A 14,427-nucleotide genomic window follows, 5' to 3' on the forward strand; every position below is an offset into this window, starting at 1 on the left:
GAGATGTTCCTGTGGAGGGTTGCAGGCTAGCGGCTACCATCTTCTTCCTACATACCACCCTGAGCAGCACAGCACATGATTCTACTGGAGAGCAGTTTCAGGCTCCCTGGGATTTTCATTTCAAGTTCTGGCAGCAGTTTTGGCATTTCTTTACCCCAGGCTATGCTATGGCTTTGAGTACCATTAAAATGGGCCATGTAGGGGCTCCTCTGGGTCACCTGTGCTCCCCAGCCACATGTGTATCATGTATGGGTGCCTGTGTGCATTTTTACCTCTGTGAGAGAGTATGATACTTGTGAATAGTGTCATCTATGCACACATATACATATGAAAATATAAGCTTGTCTGTGCACCAGTAGGCATTGTGTGTGTGCATATATAAATGCATGTGTGCAAATTTGAACATGGGTACCTGGGTGTATGGGATTCCTCTATGTGCACATGTATGTGCGCATGTGTGTATATGTGTGTGTGCTTGTGTGTATATGTGTGTGTGTGTGTTAGGGAGTGTCCACATGTATCCAGTGGTAAGGAAGTAATGTGCTTGTATGTGTGTGCCTAGCCTGGTGGGAATATATTGGAAAGAGATACTTGTGCTCCTCAATCTGGCTTTCTAAGTATTGAAACAATGGACTCAAGAATTGGAAACTTCTATAGAAATCCTATGCTGGAAGTCTGACACTAGCCAGAGGGGAGACCTGTCCTGGAAAAGATTTCACATGGTTCTCATCACTTGTCAGACCATCCTCCAGGATGAGACTGAAGCCCAGGCACTGAAGGGTCAATGGTGGATGGAACCACTCCTTGACTGAACTATTTAAGCATTCATATTCTTGATCCTCTATTTAAACTTTAATCCCAATCCAGACCCCAAAGAAGTACTAGAGACCATTATTGAATCTCTTCCCAATGCGGCCATATTGAACAGCCCCTCCCATTTCTGCTTTTTACTATTAATTTGCCTGTGTGGCTTCTTGAAGATGAGTAGCCAACTGTGGTTTCTTAGGGTGCAGGCTGTGACCCAAAGTTCAAGTAGCAAGTACAGTGGTGGGAAAGGGGTGAGTAGGAGGAGAGAGGAGGAGAGGTGGAAAGAAAGAAAACACACATATTCAGTTCTGGGGCTGCAACAAGCCACCCTTGTTCTTTCTACCGCCTCACTGGCTCCTCATGTCTGCCATGGTCCCCTAGTGTACCCCAACCCCTGTGCATTTTTCTTGACTCAATTGAATGAATGGCTCCCCCACCCCCGTTTTCTCTGTAGCCCCTGATCAAGCTGGGAGTTGAAAATTCTCTTCCTTATTTCAGGCTGCAGATGAAACGCCTGGCTTGCCTTGCTGCCCCGCAACCCAGATGCCAGCACGCCTTCCTCTCTAAGTCTTGGCTCATCTGCCGTAAATTATGCATGTACGTTGCAAAGGACCCCCTTAGGATAAGGGTTGTAACTTATTTATCTTATATTTCCACCAATAAGTCTCTCCACTCTGCTACCTGACAGCGTCGAGCATGAAGGGGCCCGCTCAGCAATTCTTTATTAGAGTTGCATATTAACTGCTTCTCCTTATTTGCACGCTCGGTGAAATGGTTCAATTCCGGGAGAAGCAATGCAGTCTTGTGATGAGAAACTGGTCCTTTCTGCCTTTTGCCTTGGGCTAAAATAATCGGGCTTCTTTCATCACCTGTCTTGTAGCTTCCCCCAACCCCCTTCCACCACCACTGCTCCCAGGGGGGCCCTGTGCCCTCTGACGCCTCCTTTGACAGTCAAGTGCAGGTTCTTTACACTCAGTGTGAGTTGTAAGTGCTGCTGCAGGATATTTTCCAGGCCCTAGTGCCGAGAGGGTTGTAGCTGAAGTCTGGTGTGCATCACACCTTCCTGTGAATTAGACCTGGGGGTCTAGAGGAGCGAATCCTGAACCTGCCATGCCTTGAGTTTCCCTAGGGACTCTGGAAGTTTTCAAAACAAAGTTAATTGCAATTCGTGGCAATCGCACACACACAGTTAATGCTATGCCACGCTTCCAGGCTGAGATGAATGTTAGAAAATGGAAGTGTCACAGTTCCCAGAAGACCGGGGTGTGAGGTAAATGTGAGAGTGAAGAAAGAAATGAAGTCTCTTGGGATATGAGGGCTTTATGCCCATGAAAGTCAAATGCACCCACCTGCCTCAGTGAAGACTTACAGTATTGCCTGCTCTGCTTTCCGAAGCTGCCAGGGCTCCCGGGCAGTGGGGACAGTGGGGACAGTAGGAGATTTTTGAGCTCAGAACCCCTCAGCTTTCAGAGTCTTCTGATGCTGAACTCTCACGATTCACTGAACCTGTTGCATTTGACTGACTTTAGCCTCTAACGATCTCATTACCATGCCAGGCTCCTGGAAATATTAGTGCTATGACTACCTTGTCTGACATCTCATACCAGGTACAACTTCCTGTTTCCCCATTCATATTCCCATCAGTTTATGGAATCATTTCCCCCCAATCTTCCCACTCAAGGAAGTGGAGTAAAGTCTATGGAAACATCCTGTTCTGTCCTTTCCCCTCCATATACTGCACCTGTCCAACACCAACGTGCTGGCCAAGCACCTTTTTTGTTTGCTGGGCAAGGAGAGGGTGGGGATGGTGGTCTGGCTGCCAGCCTATCTGATGTGAGTGGATACATTCCATATCTCTCTTCAGCTCGAAGTCACTGCTTGCTTGTGTTCCTGAAGCCAGCCCTAGCCTCAGGACTTGCATTTTGTCCCTTCCTGCCTCTGCTACCTGATTCTCTTTGACACAGAATTCCAGTGCCTGCCTGACTTCAAGCCTTTCTGCCCCATCCGCACACTCCATCGTTCCTGTGTTGATTCTGGTGCCTGCTTCACACCAGAGGATAGAGTTATCATCTTATGAGTTCCTTTAAGGTAAACTCCATGTATGTTAATATCTGAATTCAGGCACTATGGGCAGGGGACAGCATGGCACTTATTCTTGATCAGCAAGGCAGTGCAGACAAGCTGTGCTACATGGAAATCTGTTTAGGGAGAGGGTCAGGCCCAGGCCCTGTTTTGCACTGGTCACAGCATTTAGAGCTGGGATGGAACTTGACAAACCCATGTGTACAGCAAGGGAGGGTCTGCTGCCATCCCTGGCTGGTAGCCACATGTGCTTATGGAGCCTGGTGCCATCAGTGAGATCATGGGTGCAATGACTGCAGCTGTCAGCTATGAAGGGTTTATGCGACATCCACGAACAACAGGGAGACGGCATTTTTAACAAAAAGAGATTTCTTTTTCAGCTCCTTGGATGATAGGAGTGAGAAGTTGATGGCCTATAGTGTCTGGGAAGACTAATCAGCTAATAGTCTGTGTATAGCACCACAAGCTGGGGCAGAGAAGTCACTTAGTCCCAAGACCCCAAGATCCCATTTTCTGGTAAGACAATTATAGCTAGGAAAACTATAGAACTTCTGGCTCCTGAGCAAGTGTGTTTCTCAGGACACCCTCTAAGAGGGAGCCACAGTTAGTTCTGTTCTAACCAGGGATCTTGATGCTGGTGGGGTTTACAGTTGGGCCACTGTGGTGGCCTTCAGTTAAAGTGACTCTTGGGGCTCATGCTGCACCAGGCTCTTCTCTTGTGTTTGGTTTATAGAGGAACTGAGATTCAGGGGTATGCCTCACATAAACCTCACTTGGCAGAGCAGCACATTGTGCTCCTTCATGTCGGACTACAGACCTTATGCTCTCAAATTTTCCAGTGCACATGTGGCATGCCTGCACATGCGCGAGTGGGCTTCCTATGCATGTGTATTTATGGACTGGCTCCACAGAGTGGAACACACGTTGAACTCTGCTTTATCTTATCAATGTCGAGACTTAGATTTGAAGTGACTTGTCTTGCAGTGTGAGCTGAAACAGCCATGCCTTTGGCAGACCTCTCGCCACTTTCTGTGCAAAGCTGCATTTAAATATTTCATCCCATCCTGCCAGGCTCCACATGGAGCCAGAGGTCATTGCTGGGTTAGCTGCTAAGAGGCATAAATCAAGCTGCCCTCTTTTTACTTCCTCTGGGAAGGAGACTCAGTAAGAAATGTTCTGGAGTTGAAAGTCCTCTGCAGAAAGGCTTGGATTGAAGTGGTCAAGGGGCCTTCAGTCTTCTCTTTCTGAGCACTTATTTCCATTCAACATGATCACATATACCCAGGAAAGCCAGATGCCTGCCCGTCTCTACTCTAGCTAATCTACTACTGACCCAAGTAGGAATCCAGGCACTTCTAAGAACATAGCCCACTCTGGTAATGACGTGTCTAACTAAGTCTCTGATATATTCAGTGCCCTGTAAGGTCAGCAGCAGCAGACTCAGATGCTGGGCTGTGGCGTCTCTTTCCAGGAGGATCTCAGAGAGGAGTTAGACATAATAAAGAAATTCTCTCTTTAACTATTAAGGTAAGATGGTACAGATACATAATGAGATTTTATTCAGCTGTTAAGAAAAATGAAATCCTAACATTTGCAAGAAAATGGAGAGTATGTGTATACATATACATGTGCATGCATGTATGCCTGTTCATATGCATATGTATATGTGCATGTACATATGGGTATATTTATGTGTGTGCATAAATAGGTATATGTGCATGTACATGTGGTTGAATATGTATGTATACACATGCACTCACACACACATGCACAGATGCAAGCATGCACACATGCACACACATAGAGAGACACACATATGGAACCATGCATACACACACCCACACACACATGCAAGCATGCACACACATGCACATATGCACACATATGCACACATACACACACAGATACATGCATCAATATATGCATGCACATACAGACACACTGCACACATATGTACACATGTGTACACACACTCACAGACACATGTACATAACCATGTACACACAGACATACACACACACACACACGCACATGCACATACATAATTACTGAAGGACATAATTTCTCAGGAAGGGAAGTAACCCTGGAAGGCCAAATTGTCAAAAAGAAGCAATGATGGTATTTATAAAAAGTAAATCATTTTTTGTATAAAATGTACTTTTTAATAATTTAAAAACCTGATGGATTAGAATTTCTATGTAATAACAATGTGGGTTTGGCCAAGGGAGTAGTCAGGAGAACAGGACTCAAGCTTTTACTTAGAAGACTGTATTATGGAAATTGACTGGCTTTGTACTTTGTGAGCAAACTACAAAAGACATGAGAGAAAACATTATCACTAAAGGAATTGAACAGGAAATAAGATTCTTAAATATATAGAGGAGAGGGATTGAAAGGACAGCAGTTAATAGGAGGCAGGAAAGGAAAAATAAAATATAATCATTATTAAATAGAGAGAGAAAGGGCCAAAATAACCCTGTGAGTGACCAAAGCAAGTGAAGGCCAATTGACCCACATCTGGAAAGACACAGAAGTGGGTACCAAGAAAATTCTTCTATGTGAAATTTATGAGACATACTCAGAACATGCTCACATAAAAGGTTGGGGATGAAATCATGGAAGAGTGTATGCCAGGAAGGCATTAATTAATTAAAATTAATGGAGCTATTTTATCTAGGATAAAGGAGATTTCTATGGGCAAACATATCATAATGAGAAAAATTATGGATAAGAGGGGACTGTGCTGGCTAGTTTTATGTCAACTTGACACAGGCTAGAGTCATCAGAGAGGAGGGAGCCTCAGTTGAGAAACTCCTGCATAAGATTAGGCTTCTGGCAAGCCTGTAGGGCATTTTCTTAATAAGTGATGATGAGAGAGGGCCCAGCCCATTGTGGGTGGTGCCATCCCTGGGCTGGAGGTTCTGGTTCTATAAGAAAGCTGGCTGAGCCAGTCATGAGGAGCAATCCAGTAAGCAGCACCCCTCATGGCCTCTGCATCAGCTCCTGCCTCCAGGTTTCTGCTGTTTTGAGTTCCAGACCTGACTTCCTTTGATGATGAACTGGGATGTGGACATGTAAGCCAAGTACATCCTTTCCTCAAGTCTTGTCTTTCCTTTCCTTTCCTTTTCCTTTTTCTTTCTTCTTTTTTGTCATGGAGTTTTATCACAGTGGTAGTAACCCCTAATGAAGACAGGGACAATAAAATGAACACTCTATCAGAAACTTCATAAAATTATACTTCACATCCATTTTTGTCATCTTATGAAATCTATGACAGAGCTGAAAAGAACTACAAGTATTAATTAAAAATCAATAGTCACAGTGGGAGTTGCTACTGAGCTTTCTCAGGAACTGATGGATGGAGGTGACAATGGTGGCAAAGTCAGAGATGACATGAACAAAACGATCAACCTTGACCACACCCCAAACATGAACACATTCATTCATAACAAGTTCAAACTATTATTTATTAACTGTTCCAAATGAACTCGTAGTTAATGCAGATAATTTATATAGAAAATACCTCAGAGGGTAGGGCAGGGAAGTGGGGACCATTAGACCTCCTTGTTCCTCTTACCCAAATGGCTTCAATGGGTAAATCTCCTTTTTATTTTCTGCTTTGGACATAAAGAAAACAAACGTCTTTGCCGACAGTATCACAATAAAATCATGTTTGCAAAAGTACGTTTGCCATTCCAAATCATAGCACTGAAAATAAGACTTGCATTCATCTTAGAATGATAGCGCTCACAGGATGATGACATGTGTCCTATGAAGGTCACATGATGCATCAACGGTTGCCAGTGGTCACTTTATGTTGGCAAATTTCGTAGTTTTTACTGCTCAGTATGCTTTGATTTGGTTAGTGCCTTTCCAGTGTTCACAGTTGATATCTGGTATAAATACAGTCACACATGTATAGCTATCATCTATCTATATTCCTACCTCACAGTACAAAAATACAGTTTTTATGGTGACACAACTGTAAACTATTTATATTTAAAGTATAAATAAGAAAGACAAACATATTTTGTAGTAAAGAACCAGTACATCAGAGTAGCTAGGGACAGCTCAGCACCTAAAATTGCACGTTAGAAAGTTGCATTTGGATTAGGGAGATGGCTCGATTGATCAAGTGCCTGTTTACAGAAAGAGGACCTGACTTCAGCCCCCCAGAAGGAGAAGAAGGAGGGCCCTAGCCTATTCTCCCAGCACTGCTGAGGTAAAGACAGGAGTGTTGTTTCAAACTGGGGACAAATGGCTAACTGGGGTGCCTATTTAACATATCAAAGTGGACCTGGCTGTGAGGTTCCCCCAGCATCCATCAATCCCTGTCTGTTACAGGATCTTTCTAGCTGGCATAGCCTACACCCTACCCTAAAGTTCTCCACCCCAGGGGCTGGGCTGCCCTTTCCCCAGCTGCCCCTCTTTCATATAATCTAGCCATTTTGGTTACTTGGCCCTTTCCCTTTTTGTATCCTTTTACTCTCCTCTCTCCCCTTTCTAACTCCCCATTCTCCTCACATGGCCTGGCTCAGGGCCATGTCCACACTGGACTCTCCCAGATGTCCCTGCCTCTGGCTATGCTCTCCCTCACATCTACCATAAACCCTCTCCTCTACCATGCCTAGGAGCAGTCATATTCATTCATTCACTCTTCATTCATTGAAGATCACTGCTAGCCAGCTAGTCTAGCTGAATCTATGTGCTCTAGGTTGAGTGAGAAACCCACATTTAAAGAAATAAAGCAGACTGGGCCAGTGACTTGTCTCAGTGGACAAAGCCACTTGCTCCACAGTGTGAAGACCTGAGCTGGATCCCCCGGACCCAAGTGGAGGAAAATGATAATTGACTCCCACAAGGTGTCCTCTGCCCTTCACACTCGTACCATGGCTTGTGCATGCCCTCCCCCCACCCCCGTCATGTTTGGCACATACAAACAATAAATAAATGTGAAAAAAGTAAGGTGAAGAGCAGTTTGGGACGAGCCCTCATGTGTATCTCTGCCCTCTGCACACATATGCACATACGCATGAACACACAAGATAACATTTTTTTAAACAATTGAATGATAATTAAACCATCTCTTCTATTAAAAAAAATAGAAAGCAAATGACTGGATAATTTCAAATAAAGTGTAAGGCAGACAAAATAAATACAGAACCAAAGTTAAATCCAATACAAAGTAAAAGATTAACAGAGTGCTTAAAAGTTAGGTCCTTCAAAAATTATAATGAAATGATTGATTCTAATAAGAAAGAGAAAATAACACAAACCAACATAGAAGCACTCAAGTCCACCCTACACAGAACTGCAAAATTGATGGATACCAAAGGGACCTGAAGGACCACAAACTTCCTTGGTTGGCTTGGTGCCCATGTGTCCTGATGTCAAGCACCATGGCTAGCTAAGCAGTACCTATCTCCTTAGGGGACAAGTGCTTACCAACCACACGGACTGTGGGGGATACTGGCTTTGATCTGCTTGTCCTTCTAAGCCAAGCACACGTATGGACTGTCTCGGCAGCACTCCAAGCACATGTGCAGACTGTCGTCTCAGAGGCACTCGGGAGGGTCTAGATACCAGAGCTGTACACACAGTCTGGGGAGTAGTTCCCAGACACAGTGGTTGTGATTCTAGGGGCCGTGGTCCTGCTTCATCACCAGATTTGTGAATTATAATTTAAGATTCCCTATTTGCATGGAATCAAATCCATGCTCAGAATCCGAGAGCTAGGTGAGCACACTAAAGTGTCAGCGTGAGAGGTGAAGAGGAGGGAGAAGCCTGAGACAGAAGCCAATGTATCCTGGCAGGCCTCTAATCCATTCTCATGAATGCCAGTCCCAAGAGAGAGCGCTAGCACATGAATATTTTAAGAATTTCGGTCAACTATTGATTTGTGGCCTGTCAGTATCCAACTAGTTAATTAAATTTGATGCAAAAACAAAGAATTGGGAACAAAGCTAGTGTCTCTGGACAGGCAGCTAGGGTGGACATGGGCAGTACCTGAGAAAGAACTTCATCACTTATGGACAGAGGGGAAGGAGGGAGGGAGGGAAGGAGGGAGGTCCTAGAAAGGTCCATCTCCATTGTATGTGAAGTCAAGGTCACTTCTGTGATCCTGAAAAAAGAAATTGATCCAGGATGGATATTTATCTGTGGAAAAATCCAAACTAAGGAAGAGCCAGCCGCGTGGAAACAAAAGGTTAATCATAATTTACAACTGTTTTCCACATAGAGTTAATTTTTTTTCAAAACTCTTCTCTCTCTCTCTCTTTTTTTTTTTCTTTGTTTGTTTTCCGTGGAGATCCCCTTGCAGCACTCGCTGCCAGAGCTCTTGGCTGGAACCACTGGGAGACCATTGTTCTGATGTTCTCTGTTGAGTCAAAACCCAAGGGAGAAGGTGGTACCCTGCACCAGCAGGCAGGCGGGCGCATCCTTCCCCTCCTCTCTGACCTGTACTGGTTACCACTCACTTTCTTTGTAGACTATTCTAAGTTTAAACCATCAGTAGTAACACACATTCAATTTGATTGAAAGTCGCAATGCTCTGTAGCATGTCTCCTCCCTCTTTTCCAGCCAAGGCTGGCTTTCATGACACCAGTTCTCAGAGCTGCATACTCACTTAGAGCCTTGTCTCCTGCCAAAGAAGGAAACATTCCTTCTGATAGAACAGCACTCCCCCAAACCATCCCACCCCCCCTCCACCCCACCCTGTGGGAACTTCTCTATATATAGGTGAAAAAACATCCAGTCCTGGGAACGGAAGTTCCCAATTGGGAAGATATTATCTAAAGTAAATGAATACGTCTGACTCTGTATGACACATTCCTTAAGTGTGGATGGAGCTGGTGACTTTCTGGATAAATTATGTCACGTGTCGAAGTTGACTGTGGATACCTCTGTGGTTGAGTGGCATTGCAAGATAGTCTTATGAACCTGGAAAGGACAGCATCTTTCCATGGATGCCCTTAGGCCCCAGCCGGCCACAGACTCATCATCTACAGGAGCCGAGGGCCCAGTTGCCAGCCAGAGAAGTGAGGACCTTATCATTCAGCCATGAGAAGAGGATGAGGCTGGACGTTGAACTTTCCTAGCTGTGGCTTTAGCCGAGGAACTGTTTGGTGGGTGCCTTGATTTTAGCCTTCAGGGAGTCCTGGGGCTCCTGAGTGGAGCACCTCACTTCAGTGACCAGTTCTGAGCCTCCACTACAACAGAGTAAATATATATTGGTTTAAGCTGCAGAGCTTGTGATATTTGTTACACAGCACAAGCAAATAGACATATCCAGCTGTTCAAAATTAAGGAAGACTACTTCCTGTTCTCCTTCCTTCTTTCCTTCCTCCATTCCTTCCTTTCTTGCCTTTTTTCTTTCTTTCTTTCTTTCTTTCTTTCTTTCTTTCTTTCTTTCTTTCTTTCTTTCTTTCTTTCTATTTTAACTCTGTTTTGAATGTGCTGTACTGTCAGTCCTGCATGTCAGAAGTATTAAGTCTGTATATTCAGCCAACAGTGAATAAAAACATGTTAAAAAGAGAAGTTATACTTATCCCAAATACTCACAGCTATTTGGGATCAGCACACTAACAATGCAGCTCAGGTGCTGGTGTAGCATCCACACTGTATTATTTTAAGTTATGAGACTACTTAAGATGTACAGGTTAACAGCAAATATTGCACCATCTTATAGGCAATGTGAGAGCCTCGGGCTTTGGTGTTAGAGTGGATTCTAGAAGCTGTACTGTGAAGACACCAAGCAGTTTGTGAAGATCTGCCATTCAGCTGATAACTTTTTCAATGTCTTACCATTGTCTATTTATTGTTGTAGCTTCTATTCCTGTTACTATAACCAGGCACTCGAAAAACAATGTCATGGAGAAAGGGTTTGTCCCTGTCATCGTAGCAGGGAAAAGTCAAAGCATCAGGAGTTTGACACAGTTGGTCACGGCTCATCCCCAAGGGAAGGATGGATGCATGCTTCTGCTAAGTTCCCCTTTGTCCAGTTACACAGTCCAGGACCCCAGCCAGGGAATGATGCCACTTGCAGTGGGCAGGTGTTCCCAGTCTAATTAATGCAATCAAGATAATCCCCCACAGGTGTGCCAGCCCAGAGGGGCCCACCTCCTGGGGAGTCTAGGCTCTATCCAGTCCATGGTTAAAACTAAGCACCATAGTCAATATCCTGCATTCACTGGGAGGGGCCGTGTGCTCTGTACATCTAGGCCACCTGCCCAGCTGACATTTGTTCACACTCACAGGAACTGTGAGAAAGGCCATCGAGTAAGTTAGGGCCTGGCATGATGTAGGGGTTTGTCATACTCTGGCAGAGAAGGGGTTAAGGTCTGGATGTCTGTACCTAAGTGGTCCCTTCCACTATGCCTGTTCCAGCCCATCTACAGCAGAGGCAAGTGACTCTAGTTCAAAAGGTACCATTTGTGCACACTTACACAGAAGGATGGCCATCCTATCCTGATACAATGAGGGCTTCTGAGAGACATACAAGGTGGCAGAAGAGCAGACTGGAAGGCATGGAGACAACTCTGCTGCCACGAGGAGAGATACCTTTGAGCCTACACAGCTTTCTGCTGGGAGGAGAAGGCCGCTCGTTTACTTACACCCAGTGGGTAATGGGTAATGTCCATCAAAGGGAAAAACAGGACACTGTGATTATTAATTCTGTCAATGTGACAGGGTCCAGAAATACCTAGGAGGCAAACCTCTGGCGACATCTGGGAGGGAGTTTCTAGATTGTTTTAACTGAGGAGATTAGACCCACTAGAGTGTGGGTGGCACCATTCCATGGGTTGGGGTTTAGGACTGATAGAAAGGGGGAAAGCCAGCTGAGTGAGTATCAGTGTTCATGTCTCTGTTTCCCAAGTGTAGATCGAATGATATCATGCCTTATGTTCTAGGCACCATGCCTTCTCTGCCATGGCAGACAGGACCCTCAAACTGTGAACCAGGTGAGCTCTTCCTTTCTTAAGTTACTGTCTTGTAGTCTGTGAGAGCAACAAGATTTACAAACCCAGTCTCCACCCTGGCATTAATTTCATTCAGCTGGTAATAGTTTTGTCTTCTCTGTCAAGGTCAGACTTGGCTACAGTTTCAAAGAAGAGACTGCCTGGAGTAAAGGGAAAGATGCCATTTCTACAACAGAACAAACAAGCTTTTGAAAGGCAGAAACCATGGCCATAAAGAGCTGCAATGTGAATGGGGATACTCACTGCTTTTTGTCGTAGTATCCTAAAGGGAATGACTGTTGACAAGTCAGGTGTGTGGATGAGAGTGTGGGCTGAGGCTGGACCTGACCCAGGTGTGTGAGCTCTGAGGCTAGACCCAGACAGGTGTATAGATTCTCATCTAGAGTGTGGGCTCTGCGCTGGACCTGACCCAGTATATAGATGAGAGGGTGGGTTTTGAGGCTGGACCAAGCCCAGGCCCTGGATCATCTCTGGACAATTCCTGGCTGTCATCCCTAGAACTGCTGGTGACTCTGGCTGGCTAAGCCAGTAGGTACACTGCCATGCTCCAGCCTCTCCCTTGGTCTCTATTGATTCCTGTTTTCAAAGTAGAGTGTGTCAAACTCATTTTAAGTTTTCTAGGTATTTTCTTTTATTCTAAATGTGTCTTAGAAAATTACACTCCATTCTGTCTTTATGTATTCCAGACTTGTGTCCTTGACTGTAATCTTCGGATGTATACAGATAAATGTGTTTTCTCCTGGTTTGGGGCAGAGACTGCCCTCTCTTTTCTGTTCATGAGACAGCATAGCACAGACTGAGGGGTAGCTATTAAACAGGAATGTGATCTTCATCTGGGGTGCTTCTTATGTGGGCCAGCGTACTCCTCCTCATCCCAAACTACCTGTTCTCATCTCTGATTATTTTGTATGCTTGGATCATGTGGGATATGTACATACCTGTGGGCACTTGATGTTCATGGTCGCGTGTGCACATAAAGGCTTCAAGGTGATCTTGGTATCTTCTTCACTCACTCTCTACTTTACTTATTGTGGCAGAGTCTCTTATTGAATCTGAAGCCCATCAGTTTTGGCTAGTTTACATAGCACCTTGCCCAGAGGATCCCCTGTGTCTGCCTCCTGAGTGATGGCACTACAGGTGGCTGCCAAGCTTTCCCGTTGTGTGTGTGTGTGTGTGTGTGTGTGTGTCCTGGGGATGTGAACCCCTGTCCTCATACTGTTATGGCAAGAGGTTTATCCACTGGCACATTTTCTCAGCTTCTGAATCTATTTCTAATACCTAAAAAGAGATTTTATACACATGCATCAGGATAGATGTATAGAAGAAAAAATCACAACTCAATTAGAAAAAATATTTCATATCAAATGTTTTTGGCTTTCTATCTATCATGTACTTAAATATTATAGGTAGCTCATTTAAGATTTGAGACAAATTACCATTTAATATAATTAAAATAAAAGTACTAATTTTGGCTTACTCTGGTTTATTTCTTTGGTAAATATATTTGCACAGAAAAAGGTAGAAAACAGTTTTTAGCTATTGTTGTAGGTAGGAGTATTTTCATTTGTGTATACACTTTCGCATTTTCTTTGTTGCGAAAAGCTTTTTGTACAGTGGAAGCTTCAGTTTGGGTTTCTAGTGGACACAGCACCCGTGCCCATAAGCAGAGTTCTCATGTCCACCTAACTTTAGAAGTCCTTGTGCTTTGAAGAAGACACCAGCCCAGAGACATTTAGATAGTGAGACAACTCAAGTCAGTGAGCTGAGACCGGTGCAGATGACCTGAGTAGGATTAGCTGTCTGCAGCTCCTCTCAGAGACCCACCACGATGCCTGGCTGGCTGTAACCAGTCATGTGGAGCCTGGATGTCGGTCTGTTAGATCTAGTCTTTGGTTGCTGTTTCCTTTGGTGGTGGGGAAGAGAGAGGGGGATGTGTGAGAATGTTCTTGCCTTGTGCTGGGGAATCTCAGACCTCCTCCTCAATATGTAGAAGGAAGCAATCATTTGAAAAAATCCTCCAGGAATCAAGGTCCTTTGTGGCTCTTGTCTCAAAGCCCACACTTAGTATTCTGACAGAAAATTGCTTGTTAGTTCCCAGAGAATGGCCAATTTCCCACCATAGTCATTCAAGTGAACCAGAGCTCTATGCATGTCCTGAAGACTCTGTCTGACATTAATTGCCTGCTGTGGCCTTTGTTAGGTCTTGGGTCCCTAGGACCCAGGTCTCTGCTGGTCCTTAATTCTAGCGTTCACTTGGTGCTCTCATCAAATTACAAATGATGCCTACAGAAGAGACATGGCCTGGAGTGAGTTTATTGATTTGGAAATGTGAGATGAAAAAGAAGGTAGTTTTGGAACTATGATAGATATTTAACTATGTATATGTAATGATTTGGATCTTTGGCTATTGGAGAAACAAGGAGAACCAGAGAAAAGGGAGATGCAGGGAAATTGAGCACGTCTGAGTGGCTGGGCAAGCGATGGCCACAGGGCGTGCTCTCCTTCTGGGCAGAACGTACACTAAATGAGCAGTGGGAGACACTCTGATATGTTGTTGACT

At 44.5% G+C, this 14,427-nt stretch overlaps 1 long non-coding RNA gene across 1 annotated transcript; it reads left to right on the forward strand.

The window, feature by feature from the left end:
* The first annotated feature begins 1,228 nt into the window (after nucleotides 1-1,228).
* Nucleotides 1,229-3,318, forward strand: LOC110306404. Its single transcript, XR_002379259.2, has 3 exons — nucleotides 1,229-1,404; nucleotides 2,772-2,895; nucleotides 3,270-3,318. It is a non-coding gene; the product is annotated as an uncharacterized LOC110306404 (long non-coding RNA).
* Nucleotides 3,319-14,427: the final 11,109 nt, after the last annotated feature.

Source organism: Mus caroli, chromosome 12, assembly GCF_900094665.2.
Source record: "Mus caroli chromosome 12, CAROLI_EIJ_v1.1, whole genome shotgun sequence".
Classification (NCBI taxonomy): Eukaryota; Metazoa; Chordata; class Mammalia; order Rodentia; family Muridae; genus Mus; species Mus caroli.